Source organism: Platalea leucorodia, assembly GCF_965183815.1.
Source record: "Platalea leucorodia genome assembly, contig: HAP1_HAP1_SCAFFOLD_102, whole genome shotgun sequence".
NCBI classification, from domain to species: Eukaryota; Metazoa; Chordata; class Aves; order Pelecaniformes; family Threskiornithidae; genus Platalea; species Platalea leucorodia.
In genome coordinates this window covers 172,384-187,789 of record NW_028121428.1, presented here as the reverse complement: position 1 = coordinate 187,789, position 15,406 = coordinate 172,384, and the positions used below count along the sequence as shown (strand labels likewise).

The 15,406-nt window shown below is 51.9% G+C and overlaps 2 pseudogenes across 2 annotated transcripts in view; both read left to right on the top strand.

Annotated features, from left to right (window-relative positions):
* The window catches only part of LOC309603484 (olfactory receptor 6B3-like), a 229,030-nt pseudogene that overhangs the window by 77,743 nt on the left and 135,881 nt on the right, over positions 1–15,406 (top strand). The gene's annotated exons all lie outside the window — the stretch shown is intronic.
* On the top strand, positions 14,429–15,387 carry LOC309603478 (olfactory receptor 14A16-like; annotated as a pseudogene). The gene has a single exon. The product of its transcript is annotated as an olfactory receptor 14A16-like (transcript).

Below are 15,406 nucleotides of genomic sequence, written 5' to 3'. Positions count from 1 at the left end.
CCTGATATCAAAGAGCTTTTCAGCATTGTCACTCCCAATTCACCTGACTGCAGAGCAGAGCTGTGGGGAGTTTGGGTTGTGCCTTCTGCTCTAGTTGCCCCAGCACAGCTGAGGAGTGGTTTGAATGCAGCAATGCCTGGCATTTCTGCTGCACTGCAAGGGAAACCTTGTGGGTGCAGAGACTGGGCACAGGGACTGTCCCTTAGTGCAGAGTGAGGACAGCCGCTCTGCCCATCAGCCCTGCTCTCAGCTGCCCTGTGCTGGCAGCTCTTCCACCTGGACGACTATCGCACTCGGGTGTTCCCCCCAAAAGAAAGAGGCCACTGCTGGGAGCAGGGGAATCCAGTTTCCAAGTGCAGATCTCCAAACCCCTCACCCCATCTCATCGCACCTGAGGAGGATCTCAGCTCTGCCCTCCCAGCCAGGGACACAGAGGGCTCATGACAGCTGCCCACATGCAGCCACCCAGCAGCATCTCAATGGCCTTAGCACCAAGGTGTCTTCTCCAGGGGGCTCCTGCAAAGCACAGAGATGCCCTGGGAGAGCTGTGCCCTACGGGAGGGCAGCCTGCAGCCCAGCAGGACCTCCCAAGGAAAGAGTCAACTCTCCTACATTTGTTATGTCCTGAAGGGAGGGTGAGATCAGTGCCAGCCGCACACACTGCAGTACCCAGAGCCCCACAGGTGAACAGGGTGCGAGCTGGATGCTTTTCCTCCATAGCCATATGTGTATGACAGCACATGCAGCGTTGGTGTCTGAGCTGCACTTGAATCCTCACCCCCCCACACACCAGTGAGTGTACCAGTAAGAAGAAGGGCAGCAGGGAGAAGAGGAGAACATGCCAAAGGAGCCCTGCCAAGGGAGGCAGGAGAGGGACACTCTGTCACACACTTGAGTTTTTCTCCTCTTTGATGGTCAGGCTGCTGGGTAGGGCAACTCATGGCCAAGTCCCCATGCCATTAAGGGCAGAGGCTCTGCTGTGTGAGTGAGGAGACTAGGGGGTTGCTCCTGGGAAAGCACCTGCAGTGCACGGGATGGCAGGGAGATGCCTGAATCCCTCCTCCCACAGCATTTTGGGAGCAGTTCTCTCTTCCTTCCTGCCCATGGCTCTGCTGCCTGGAGCTCTTCTTGCTCACGACATCTTTCTCTGTCCTCACATCTCCTCCCTCTCGATGCTCACAGACCCCATCCCACCTGCTGTGTGCTCAGCTCTGCCCTGCAGGCTCCTCCTGGCAGCAGAGCACTGCCCAGGGGCATCTCTGTGTGTGCAGGGGCTACGGAGCAGCTCAGACAAGTCCTAGCGAGAACTGGGGTCTCATTGCCTACTCCGGACCAGAGAAATAAATGCCCATCGCCCACTGCCCAGCTGCCCAAGAGTGGGAAAACTGAAAGCACAGACTCCTTCCCTTTCAGGCAATCCCCTACCTTGACATCCATCTTTAGAATGACCCTCTGCAAATGTCCTCTGGGTGATGTAGAAGTCTGAGCAGCCCTGACCCATGCTGCACTGTCTGGGCAGTGGAAGGATCCTGCACTGCTCCCACAAACAGCTTCTCCCTACACCTCTGTAGGGAGCTCCGTGGGTAGTCAGAGTGCTGACCAAGGCAGGCAGCGGAGTCCCTGCCCTGGAGCACAGCCCGCTGGGGTGCAGAGACCCTGTTCTGAAGGACAGCATGGGCGCCCCTGCATGCACACCCCTGCAGCCATCCCCGGGACAAGCAGTCATGTCCTGTCCTCTGACAGTGTGGCAGGACAGAACATGTCCTTCTCCACAGTAAAGAAACCCTGAGAGCCACCCTGCCAATTCCTATCTGCAGGATGATGTGCCACGTCTAGGAGACCCCACCAAGACACTCATGTGCATTGCCCTGCTGCCAGAGACTTACTGTGTTCAAGGCTGTGAAGATTTCTCCTCCAGTGAGCTCTCAGCATCCTCCCACCCCACACAGCCTTTAAGATCACTCTTACTTCTCTCATCTCCCCTCACTGCCTGCAGGCAGTGCCCTCAGCCCTGCTGCCCTTTGCAGAGGAGCTGCTCCTGGGCAGAGCTGTCTCTCTGCGGTGCTGCCCACTTGCCATCAGCTCCCTCCATGCCAGGAGCCCAGCCCAGCTCAGCAGCAGAGGCCCAGCCCAAGGCACCACTTTCCCTGCCCCTCTGGGCTCCCTCCAGGTGTCCCTGGGGCTCCAGGGGAACCTCCTGTGAAACAGGCTGAAGGCATCACGCATGTTCCCTCCCTCAGCTGGGGGGAGAGAGACTTAATCTCCAGCAGAGCCATTACTCCTATTAGAAAAATAATTGGGCATGAGAGTCACTTTTTTGTCCCATCATTAGACAGGACACCCAGGAAGGTCACAGGGAAGGATCTCATTTCTCCAAGCTGGGAGGATGTGTTCCTTTGAGTGAATTGAGGCATTTCATCCTGGGTCCTTAGACCTGGGGCTAGAAAGACATGCAGCTCTCTTTTGTCCATGCCTTGTCTCTGCTCTGAAGCAAAGCCTTTGGACCCACGGGGTCTTGGAAACTTGGTACCAGGGTTCCTTATGGCAAATATGAGCTTGCCTGATTCCACAGCTGTGTTGCTTCAGCCAAAATATGCAGCAGTGCTTTCAGCGAAGGGCACAGACAGGATGAGCAGAATGTTAATGCGGAGATGGAGCTGTGATGCTGATGGAATAAACTGCCAAGGCATGGTGGCAGAGCTCAGGACAGCTGCTCTTCAAAGAAAGCATCCTAAAAGACTAGCAATAGTCCAAATTAAAACTCAGTCTAAACTTGAAAGGCAGTTGAAGGGCACCACAAGGAGGGTTTACTGCTTCAGGAACAGTTAAAGGAAAAACAAAGATCCTGTGTGGCCACTGCTGAATTTAGTAAGAGCAGGTGTAGATAGATGTGAGACTCTCTGTCCCCTCTTTGCCTCAGTCGTCCCCAGCAAGGTCTCCCAGGCCTTTGTGCCTTGAGGTAGAACTCTGGAGGAGACCAGGCAGCAGTGGATGGGGACTAAGTAAGGGGTCCCTTGAAGAATCAATCTTTTACCAGTCTATGGGACAGGAGGGGCAGCATGGCAGGGAGCTGAGTGAGCAGGCCAATGTCACAGCAATGCCACTGTCCATCATCTTTGATAGGTCACAGAGACTCTGGGAACTCCCTGATCACTGGCAGCACCTCTACAATGCATACACCTTTCCAGAATGCCCAAATGATGAGCAGGGGAATGAAAGGCTGTGCCCCAGCGCGTCTCCACTCGAATCCCATTTCTGGGTGTCTGAAAGAGAAGGGGACTGTATTTACCCAGGAGAGCTTGTTCCTGGCCATCCTCTTTGCTTTCTGTGATGAAAGGACAGGATTGCTGGATGTGGGGAGAGCAGAGATGGTCTTTTACCTGGAAGTCATCAAGGCTTTCAGCATCATCCCTCCAGAAATTTCTCGTGTCCAAGTCACAACAGTATGGGCTGCACGGGTGGATAAGTCGTTGAGTAAAAAACCAGCGGGAGAGTAGCTGGGCTTGGAGGAGTGTGGTACATGCGTGGTGCTCTGCCTGGAGGCATCTAGCTAGTAGGGTCCTGCAGCGGTCTAGCTTGCAACCTGCCCTGTTTCACATCTTTTAAATGACCTGGAGATATGGGCATATTTTCTCATACTATTTGTAAAAGACAACCCATTGAGGAGAGCAGGGCAGGGCTGGAGGGCAGGGCTGCCATCCCAAAGGACAAAGAAACCTCATGATATCCACTAAAGATTCCACCAAAGTTCTGCTCATGAAGTGATGTAGGCCCTGAAATGTCCTAGGACAGGGACTGGCTAGGCAGGTAGCAGCTCCACAGGAACGGTTCTACTGGTCTTTTGCTTACATTAAGCAAAAGATGAGCCATCAGCAAAGATAGCCAACAACAGCCTGGGCTGTGCGAGCAGGAGCACAGCCAGGGCAAGTGATTGTCTCCCTCCGCTCAGCACTTCTGACAGTGCGTCCAGAATACTTGTCCAGGTTTTCGTTCCCTGCAATGCCAGAGAGACATTGGCAAGCTGGAGGATCCGCAAATTTCAGTGGAGGGCCTCAAAACTTCAGTGGAGGGCCACAGAGATGGTCAAGGTTGGAGCACTGGTCCTGTTAGGAGAGGCTGAGGGAGCTGGGCTTGTTCACCCTGGAGAAGGAGGATGGTGGGGAGGATGGAAGAGACTTGCATTGCCTATGGTGAGGTTCCCAAGAAGACACCGTGGTGCAAGGCAGGAGCACAGGAGGTAACGAGCTGAAACACGAGGGGGTCAGGCTCAATATAGGGAGAAACTTTTGCAAGGTGAGGACAGCCAGACATGGGAAGCCATTTCCCAGAGCGTGTGCGCTGCTCCCATCCCTGGAAGTTTCTCAGACCCATCTGGATAAAACCAGGAACAACCTGGTGTGACCCTGCTTTGAGCAGGATGTTTCCTACAGATATCTAGCAAGGTCCCTTCCAGCCTGAATGACACTCTCATTCCTCACCTCTCCATGTCCTCAGCATGAGGGAAAGCCCTCAGGTTCCCTCTGACTGTGGAAATAATTCACATCAGGTACAAGGCAGCAGCACAGCCACCCCAAACAGTCCCGAGGCCATCCCTGGCCTCATCTTTAATTTACTGCTTCCCTTTTCCCCCCTCTCAAATTCTTCACTGTTCTCATTCTCACACCTTCCAAAAAGGCCAGCCTGCCTTGGCTGGCTGGGGTGGAGTGTATTGTCTTCATAGCAGCCCGGAGGGTTCCATGTTTTGGATTTCTGACCAAAACTCTTTTAGCTATTGCTGAACAGTTCTTAAACAACAGGAAGGCTTTCTCATGCTGTTTCTCATGCTGCCCTTCCAGTGAGTGGGCTGGGGTTGGGCAAGAAGCTGGGAGGGGACGCAGCCAGGACAGCTGACCTCAAACGACCAAAGGGATATTCCATTCCAGAGGGTATCACGCTCAGCAATAAAAGCCCAAGAAAAGGAACAGGGAGGGCGGACATTTTTGGTTATGATATTTGTCTTCCCAAGTCACTGTTAGACGTGATGAAGGCCTGGAATCTTTCCTGGAATGGCTGAACATTTCCCTGCCAATGGCATGGAGGGAATGAATTCGTTTTTTGCTTTGCTTGTGAAGGCAGCTTTGCTTCACTTATGAACCATTGTTAATTCCAACCCATGAGTTGTTCTCAATTTTACCTTTCCAATTCTCTTCCCCAGGCTGCTGTTGGGAGAGTGAGCAAGTGACTGGGTGGCTGATTAGTTACTGGCTGGGTTCAACCCACCACACTTGTTAATCCTTTCCACATTGGCCATGCTTGTCTTCTTTTACATCCTCCTGTGGTGTTGCTGAGGTGGTTGCTGAGGTACTTTCTAGCTTGAGCAGCAAATCCATGAAACAGGTCACCCCTTACATTACCTGTCGTGTCCTGCAATTGCTCACGGTGTTATCTTGTCAGAGTGTGGGGCATCTGCACACATACCATGACGTTGGAGCCACTGCCTTGCAGTGTTCCCAAAGAGAAGAGATTCAGCGGAAGCTGAGGGTCTTGACATCAGGCACTCATGGGAGCAGAATTCAGTCACTGGCACCCAGGAATGTCACCTTTATTCATTTCTTCTCCTCCCAAGACCTGAGCAAGTGATGGGGAGAAAGGAAGAAAGGAGAGGGTTCCTCACTGCTTTTGCAGTCCACACACAGCTGAATTTTGTCCTACTATCAAAGGTTTAGTTCAGGTTAATGTTGCTACCAAGCAGGATTTTTTGAAAGTGTTCAGATACTGTGTGCTTCTCTTAAGGGACAGAGAGTCTAGAAAGGCATCATCCAACATAAACAGCTGTCCTACAGACATCTGTGGAGAAGAGGTGAATTTTACTCATAAAGATTATTAACTAAGAAGTTCAAATCCTCAAATTATCATAAGGGGACTGAGGCACCTACATGCTGTTATGGATGTCATAGATCCACACGACACAGGATGAGTAAGACCACCTAAATGAGGCATCTGGATGGCTGGATGGTGCTGTCAATGAAGAAAATTAAACAGTATTGGAGAGCAGTGAGGAAAGCCAATGTTCTGAATCAAGAGCTTGCTGGAAAGAGCTAAAAGGAAGGCTGGGTCAGGGTGAAAGCAACCCCATGCTCTGGGCGTAAGGTACGCGGTTCGGACATTTTCCCTGGCGGCTGATTCTCTGGACCTGCACCACACAGCAGCCAGGTTTCTCAGCAGGGCTTTCCATTTCCCCTTCCAGAAATCACCATGTCTCTCCAACATTCATGGACCCCTACCTACTGGTTGAAAAAGCACATTTTGTTGAGAGGAAGACCTCCCTGAGGCACAACTGTCCTTGAGGTCCATGGGCTTGTGCAAGGCTTGGGGTGGAGCTCCTTTGATGCCGATATTTCTATTGCAGAGCACCTTCTGAGCACCACTGCCTGGACAGGTGAGGAATGATTATCAACATTTAAAGACACCATGAGCGCAGTTTCCATCAGCTGAAATGCGTTGAACAGTTTTCATCCATAGATAACGCATTCTCGTGATGCCAACATGGACATTTCCAGCCCACGTACTACACTCAGGAGAAGAAATACTCATCTCCCCTGTTACACCCCTGACCCTGCTCTGCCCAGTGCACTGTGTATTGCCTCTCAGCACTCTTTCACATCTTTCCACATGCCCTGCTTGAACTGACCACTTCTAAAGGCATCTTTTCAGCAGGCTGCCTGGGCGTACGCATTTCCCAGTGTCCATCCAGCTTTCCTCCTCCCATTGGTCTCTACCCATTCCCACACCTCTCAGCTCCCCAGGTGCTGCCCTGAGCTTCAGGCAGTTTGAAGCTTGCCTTGTCTTTCAGCAGGCTGCCTGATGGCCTCTTGAGCCATCTCCTCACTTGTGGTTCTACCTGTTGTCCCATGTATCTCACTGAAAGTGTTCTACTAAGGTTACCGACAGTGGGAAGTGGACTTCAGTGGAGGAATCTTAGACAGCATCTACTGTTTTTTACTGAGATATTCCTTTCTTTTTCTTTTCTTTTTCTTTTTTTTTCTTTTTTTTTTTTTTATTGGGAAGTAAGAAATCTTCTGTGACTGTGTGCAGCTGATTCTCCAAAGAAAGCAGGTGAGAATGTGTGCAAATGAGCTGAAGCATTGAGCTACAGTCTTTAGTGGAAAGAGCTTAGAGTTGAGAAATCCTGAATCAAGTCCCAGGTGGCCACTGAGAGAAATGACCAGTTGGGACGTAACAGGGGGACCAAGGATGATGGTGGGACACAGGACAAAGTTGGGCTGTACAGTGTCTGACAGAAACCATCTTACCCTTCCTATATAGTCAGACTTCATCAGGAGATGCTCTGGATCAATCTGAATTGGAGAAGGCTGATCTCACTTGTTCTGTAAACAGAAAAATAAAGAAAACTGGAAAAGGAAGAAAATCTGATTTATTGTTCCTTCTTATTTAAATCTTCTCTCCTTGGCTACTCTTCTGAAAGTTTTCAAAGTAGCCACAGAAGACTTGAAGAATTCGGGAAAAAGGTGCACAGAGACATGGCTTGTTAGGGTGTTTTGCATGTTAATGAGCCGTCTGGTGCCAAGTTCCTGAACTGCAAAGACTGAAAGGATGAGCAAGCCTCTAAAGAAGTGGAAGGCAGAAGCAAGAACCAAGTTTCTGAGGGTGCTGGGGGCCCCACTGAGGGCCAACACTGGCAAAGCCATGAAGGCAATCGCCAGTCAATGTGTTGGTCCCTGGGGGCTCATTAAGCAAAAACTGGGAGACACTGGTTGCAGGTGGCAAAGGCCATGTGCTGGTGGCTCTGATGCCATGTAAGCCCTTGGTATTTGTTTATCATCAGAGTGCCCAAGCCCTAACCCCCAGGACCTGGTACAGGAGGTCCTTCATGCCTTGCTCAGGACTCTGCCTAGGGTCAGTGTGAATGGGGGGTTGTGGCGGGGGCAGGAGGCAGGTTGGTGGCAGATTCTGTTCCTTTAATGACAAAGGTGTGGTTTTATGGGGATGTGCCAACGCATGTGAGTTCCACAAAAACCATCTGGCTTCAGAGGCCTGCTAATGGCCCTCAATCACCTAAGCTGTCTCTGTCCCAGACTTGCTTGCCTCCTCAATTTGGATCCATATCCCAGCACTGCACTGCACACCCTCCTTATTCTGCTGCCCTCAAATCAAACACTGAATGATTCCACATTAGCATGACTTCCCCTTGCTCTTTCAGGTCTTCTTCTGGCCCATAACACACTTTCTTCTGTACACACACCACTCCCTCCTGTCCCATTTCTCTCACAAAGCCTTCCCACCTCCCCTGCAGTAATGGGACCTCACTCCAGGGGGTTCACGCATTCTCCAGGTTCATGGATGTTTCCTGAATTCCAGCCAAGTTTGGGTAGTGAAGGAGAGGAAGACAGAAAGGTCGGCTCGTGGGGCATGATGAGCAGTGTTCAGCCACCCCCAGCAACGGGCACTCCCCATCTGCCAGGTTGAGGCATGCTCCCATGATGGAAAGTCCTCATATAACCCCTGCTTTGTGCAGGGACCTTCAGCCACACTCCCAGGGCACACCTACTCCTCTTCCACCCACAGACATCAATGGCTTTCCATTTCTGGGCTCAGACGTGGTTGGAAGGATTTGTTAAAGCCCTGAACCATCACCTTGCTTCTCGCTGACTTCCCTCCACCCTCTCTCCCATCCCTACACACTGCCAGCCACTGCCTAATTGCCAACCGGAAAGTTAAGAAGCTCTCAAAGCTTCCCATCTCATTCTCTGGGGATGGCCATGCTTCTCCAGTCACCATTCATGGATCCTGGAAACACCAGTTGAGGAAGCACATCAAGATGTGTGAGGGGAGGGCCTCCCTGAGGCACCTCAGAACACTTTGAGGTCTAAATGCTTGTGTAAGTCCTCAGGAGGAGTTTATCTGGTGCCCACATTTGTACTGCAGATGGTTGGTCTGCAATGGACCAGGAATGAGACAGAACTGATGTCAGGAATGTTGTGGGAAGGAAGACTCAGTGTCCTGGGTGGGGCTGGAGTGGAGTTAATTTTCTCCATAGCAGCCCCTATGGTGCTATGTTTGGGGGTTGTGACCAAACCAGTGTTGATAAAACACAGACGTTTTAGCTATTGCTGAATAGCAGTTGCACCGTGCCAAGGCTTTTGCTGTTTCTCCTGCTGCCCTGCCAACGAGTAGGCTGGGGGTGGGCAAGAAGCTGGGAGGGGAAACAGCCAGGACAGCCGACCCCAACTGACCAAAGGGATGTCCCATACCATATGACATCACGCTCAGCAATAAAAGCTGGGGGAAGAAGGAGGAAGATGTTTGGAGTTATCACATTTCTCTTCCCAGGTAATTGTTACTCATGATGGAGCCCTGCTTTCCTGGAAATGACTAAACACCTGCCTGCCGATGGGAAGCAGTGAATGTCTTCCTGATTTTGCTTTGCTGGTGGGCATAGCTTTTCCTTTACCTCTTCAAGCCTCCCCATCCTGACCCATGACTTTTTCTAACTTTGCCATGCAGTAACACTATCATGCTCTAAAATGTCGTCTTCTTCTTGAGGACGATAGAATTAATTACTTCAATTTTATTCTTGTCATTCATTTCGACTTGACAAGACAGCTAAAATTTAAGACTGGTTAGATTCCGGCATGAAGTTTTTAGAGCAGTTGCTTTTTCTCTCACTGCTGACTCTCTATTATCATTTCATAGTAATACCTTTCAGACAATGTTGCCCCTAATTAATTTATCTTGTCTGTCTTTCATCCTTATTTCCAGTGTGTGTGTGTTTGTGAGGAGTTAATGTTTTATCAAAAAATGTCAACGTTTTGGCCACAGCAGCTCAGCTGTGGCACCAGGGTGGAGTGCAGACATCCAAGAGCGAAAAGTGAGCAGTGATCCTGACCAGGAGACCATGGTAAAGCCAGCGGTGCTGCGCTGCATGTACAGCCTGGCCTTCATGCCTGTGCTGTACTGCACAGAGCCCTTGGCCGCAGGACATCCTCAGCAGCTCATTGTCCCAAGGGGCCTGCAGGCAGCTCCCACTCAGGACCAGCCCTTCTGCCTCCTCCGTTGCCTTGCCTGTACCTAACAGTGCAGCAAGGAGTTCTCATGAGAACATCCTTTCTCTTTGACTGTAGAGATGAGGAAAAGAGGTGGTTTCTTGTAAGCAAATCTACCAGCAGCTTGAATGACCAAACCAGGAGACTGTCTTCTATGGGTGGGTCTGCATGGCATGCTGTGTGGGGGTCAGAGGCCTGTTCAATGCTACACCACTTGGAGGTCCCACCATCTAAAGGCACCTAAGATTATCGGCATGATTCTCTCCTTACAATGTTAGTGCTAAAGAACAGCATTTTTAAAGATCCCTCACAGCGTCCGAGTGCCTTTCTTACTGGAATTAGACTGGACCACTGCCTCCTGGTGAAGAACACTCTCTCAGCACCCTTGGGTGCAGCCCCTCTGGTCCCATGGACTGGTAAGGGTGTAGTTTGCTCAAGTAACCCCTGCCTTGGTCCTCATCCACTGCTGGTTGTTCTCCTCCAGAGTTCTGCCTCAGAGCACAAAGGTCTGGGAGACCTTGCTGGTGGCAGCTGAGGCAAAGAGTGCGTAGAGTATCTCAGTCTACCTACACCTACTCTAACTACATTTAGCAGTGGTCCCACAGTATTTCTGATTCTTCTGTAGATTCTGTTCCTGAAGTAGAAACAGCTCATCTTGGTGCCCTTGCATGCCCTTTTCAGTTTCAGTTGAGTTTTTGTTAGGACCCATTGCTGTGCTTGGAGGATACTTTCTTTGAAGACAAGATGTATCCAGGCACACAGTGCAAATGGTTCGTCTGTTCCTTGGCTGTATCATCCAGGGTGTGAGTAAAGACCCCAGTGTGATGTGCTTTGTGTTCAGGCAATGCCTGGAGCTCTTGGGAAGAGAAGGGACAGACCTTGCTTCTCTGATGGCATCTGATGACTGATGCCTCTGACTGATGGCATCAGTCAATGGCACACAGGCACCAAATCCCACTGCTTGCAGTGCCTTCTGGGGTGTCTGTCACACACCCACCCTAAACGGAAATTGCTTTCCTATCGGCCATAGAATCACAGAATGGTTTGGGTTGGAAGGGACCTTAAAGATGATCTGGTTCCAACGCCCCTGCCATGGGCAGGGACACCTTCCACTAGACCAGGTTGCTCAAAGCCCCATCCAAGCTGGCCTTGAACACTTCCAGGGAGGGGGCATCCACAACTTCTCTGGGTGCAAACTTGCTGAGGGTGTGCTCAATCCCACTGTCCACGTCGCCAAGAAAAATGTTAAACAGCGCCAATCCCAAGACTGACCCCTGAGGAACACCACTCGTCACCGGTCCTGTGCTGTCTCTGCAAGCCTTGGCATCTCATGGAGCTCTGTGGGCCTGGGTTTAAACATTAAATGGAGTAGACACCCAGATCTCTGTAAGGCAACGTGGGGATGAACATGAGGCAACTGCCAGCAGAGTGAGTGGAGGCCTAGTGAATACGGCTGATGGAGAAGAGGGAGAGCCTGAGCTCTCCCTGTGGCACATGGCTTCAGTGGTTCAGATGAATAACTCTCATGGCTGCCCTGAACATAATGAGTGGGGGCAGGTTCAGGTGCCCTCATTGGGGCATCAGCCGTCACTTCAGTTGGCCAAAGAACATTCCCAGCAGCCTCTAAGAGGATTCCCCCAGATGCTGGCCTGTCTCTACGAACGGCTCCATTAGAGCTTGCAGTTGCCTGCACAGATCTTTGACCACTCCTGACACCTTCAATATCAGCAGGCGTTGTGTCTGAACAGCCCAGTCCTGCCCTCCATCCCCATTAATCAGCATGGGAACTGCGACAAGGAGCTCCCATGCAGGTGCCTATTTTGTGCCCACCTGAACACCTGATGCAAGAGGAATCCCACCTCCTGTTGGTTTGTGTTGTGCATGGGAGGGAGCTAAGTCCCCTTCTAGCCCCAGGACTGCAAACCCACAAATGAGATGTGTCTATTGACTCATCTGCATCCCTTCCCTCAGCAGGGGTAACGCAGATCCCTCCTTGTCACTGTCTGCTTGTCCTGTCTCATGATGGGACAAGGAAAGGTGATTCTCCTGCCCAAATCTTTTCCTGATAGGAGAAATGACAGTGCTGGGAATAATTGTGTCTCCCCATCTGAGGGATGGAAAAGAAGTATTTTCATTCAGCCTGTTTCCCAGCAGGTTCCCCTGGAGCCCCAGGGACACCTGGAGGGAGCCCAGAGGGGCAGAGAAAGTGGTGCCTTGGACTGGGCCTCTGCTGCTGAGCTGGGCTGGGCTCCTGGCATGGAGGGAGCTGATGGCAAGTGGGCAGCACTGCAGAAAGACAGCTCTGCCCAGGAGCAGCTCCTCTGCAAAGGGCAGCAGGGCTGAGGGCACTGCCTGCAAGTGCTGGGAGGAGTGAGGCAGAGAGACTGTAAAGGCAGTGTGGAGTGGGAGGATGCTGAGAGCTCACTGCATGGGAGAGATCTTCACAGCCCTCTGCATGGTAAGTCCCTGGCTGCAGGACAATGTGACTGATGTTCCTGGAGGGATATCCAAAGGCTGCTACATCCCACAGCCTATGGGATCATTCAGGAGGACTCTCTCAGTTTCCCTAGGGGTTAAGGAGGAGGACGTGCTGCAGAAGAGGACTTCTGTGCTGCACCTTCAGAAAGAAAAGGCAATACAGCTGCCGCCTTCTGGGGTTTTGAAGATCGGTGTGCACCTGTGGGTGCCCAGGGCTTTTCTTCAGAGCAGGGTCCCTGCACCCCAGCGGGCTGTGCACCAGGGCAGGGACTCTGCCGTCTGACTGGGTCAACACTCAGCCTGCCCAGGGAGCACCCTTCAAAGCTGTGAGGAGAACCTTTACAGAGGGTCATTCTAACAGACGGATGTCAAGGTAGGGGATTGCCTGAAAGGGAAGAATCTGTGCTTTTGGTTTTCCCACTCTTGGTAGGCTGGGTGGGCAATGGGAGATGGGAATTTATGTCTCTGTTCTGGAGTAGGCAATGAGACCGCAGTTCTCGCTACGACTTGTCTGAGCTGCTCCTTAGCCCCTGGACACACAGAGATGCCCCTGGGCAGTGCCCTGCTGCCAGGAGGTGCCTGCAGGGCAGAGCTGAACACAGAACAAGACGGATGGGCTTTGTGAGCATGAAAAGGGAGGAGATGTGGGGATTCAGGCATCTCCCTGCCATCCCCTGCACTGCAGATGCTTTCCCTGGAGCAACCCCCTGGTCTCCTCACTCACACAGCAGAGCCTCTGCCCTTAATGGCATGGGGACTTGGCCATGAGTTGCCCTTCCAGCAGCTTGACCACCACAGAGGGCAAAAACTCAAATGTCTGACTGTGTCTCCCTCTCCTGCCCCCTTGGCAGGGCTTCTTTGGCATGTTCTCCTCTTTTCCCTGACGCCCTTGTTCTCACTGTAACACTCACCGGTGAGGATTCAAATGCAGCTCAGACACCAACGCTGCGTGTGCTGTCATGCACATATGGCCATGGAGGAAAAGCATCCAGCTCGCACCCTGTTCACCTGTGGGGCTCTGGGTACAGTTGACTCTGTCCTTGGGAGGTCCTGCTGGGCTGCAGGCTGCCCTCCCGTAGGGCACAGCTCTCCCAGGGCATCTCTGTGCTTTGCAGGAGCCCCCTGGAGAAGACACCTCAGTGCTAAGACCATTGAGATGCTGCTGGGTGGCTGCATGTGGGCAGCTGTAATGAGCCCTCTGTGTCCCTGGTTGGGAGGACAGAGCTGAGATCCTGCTCAGGTACGATGAGATGGGGTGAGGGGTTTGGAGATCTGCACTTGGAAACTGGATTCCCCTGCTCCCAGCAGTGGCCTCTTTCTTTTGGGGGGAACACCCGAGTGCGATAGTCGTCCAGGTGGAAGAGCTGCCAGGACAGGGCAGCTGAGAGCAGGGCTGATGGGCAGAGCGGCTGTCCTCACTCTGCACTAAGGGACAGTCCCTGTGCCCAGTCTCAGCACCCACAAGGTTTCCCTTGCAGTGCAGCAGAAATGCCAGGCATTGCTGCATTCAAACCACTCCTCAGCTGTGCTGGGGCAACTAGAGCAGAAGGCACAACCCAAACTCCCCACAGCTCTGCTCTGCAGTCAGGTGAATTGGGAGTGACAATGCCGAAAATCTCTCTGATACCACGAGTGGATTTAATCTGAGATCACATCAAGTTCCTATTTACCAAGTGGTGTAGGGCAGGACTGAGTCCTGCAGAGCGCACAGCAGAGCCTGCTGCCCATTGGGTCACAGTCAGTACCAACAAGAGTTTGTGAAAGGGACCTGCCAAAGGTCTTCCTGAATGGAGAGACAGTTTGGGGGGGTTGTAGGAAAAATGGCTTTGATATTGCTCAGAAAATTGTCTCCTAACTGGTCACTCTCTTTTTCTTCGATGACAATGACCCATCTCCACGGGCAGCAGATGTCCAACAGCCGCTCCATCACCCAGTTCCTTCTCCTGGTGTCCGCAGACACACGGGAGCTGCAGCTCTTGCACTTCTGGCTCTTCCTGGGCATCTACCTGGCTGCCCTCCTGGGCAACGGCCTCATCATCACCGCTGTAGCCTGTGACCACTGCCTCCACACCCCCATGTACTTCTTCCTCCTTAATCTCTCCATTCTTGACCTTGGCTCCATTTGCACCACTCTCCCCAAATCCATGGCAAATTCCTTCTGGAACACCGGGGCCATCTCCTACACAGGATGTGCTGCCCAGCTCTTTCTGTTTGTCTTTTTGATGTCAGCAGAGTTTTGTCTTCTCACCATCATGGCCTATGACCGCTACATGCCATCTGCAAACCCCTGCACTACGGGACCCTGCTGGGCAGCAGAGCTTGTGTCCACATGGCAGCAGCTGCCTGGGGCACTGGGTTCCTCTATGCTCTCCTGCACACTGCCAATACATTTTCCATACCCCTCTGCCAAGGCAATGCTGTGGACCAGTTCTTTTGTGAAATCCCCCAGATCCTCAAGCTCTCCTGCTCACTCTCCTACCTCAAGGAATTTGTTCTACTATTTGTTACTTTCCCATTAGCATTTGGGTGTTTTCTTTTCATTGTTCTGTCCTATGTGTAGATCTTCAGGACCGTGCTGAGGATCCCCTCTGAGCAAGGACGCAACAAAGCCTTTTCCACATGCCTCCCTCACCTGGCCGTGATCTCCCTGTTTGTCAGCACTGGCATGCTTGCCCACTTGAAGCCCCCCTCCATCTCCTCACCATTTCTAGACCTGATGGTGGCAGTGCTGTACTTGGTGGTGCCTCCAGCAGTGAATCCCCTCTTCTACAGCGTGAGGAACCAGGAGCTCAAGGTGGCCATTAGGAAAGTGATTTCAGGAATGTTTTTCAACTATGATAAATTTTCTATCACTGTTCACAAATGATTCCCAGGGTTACCCATTG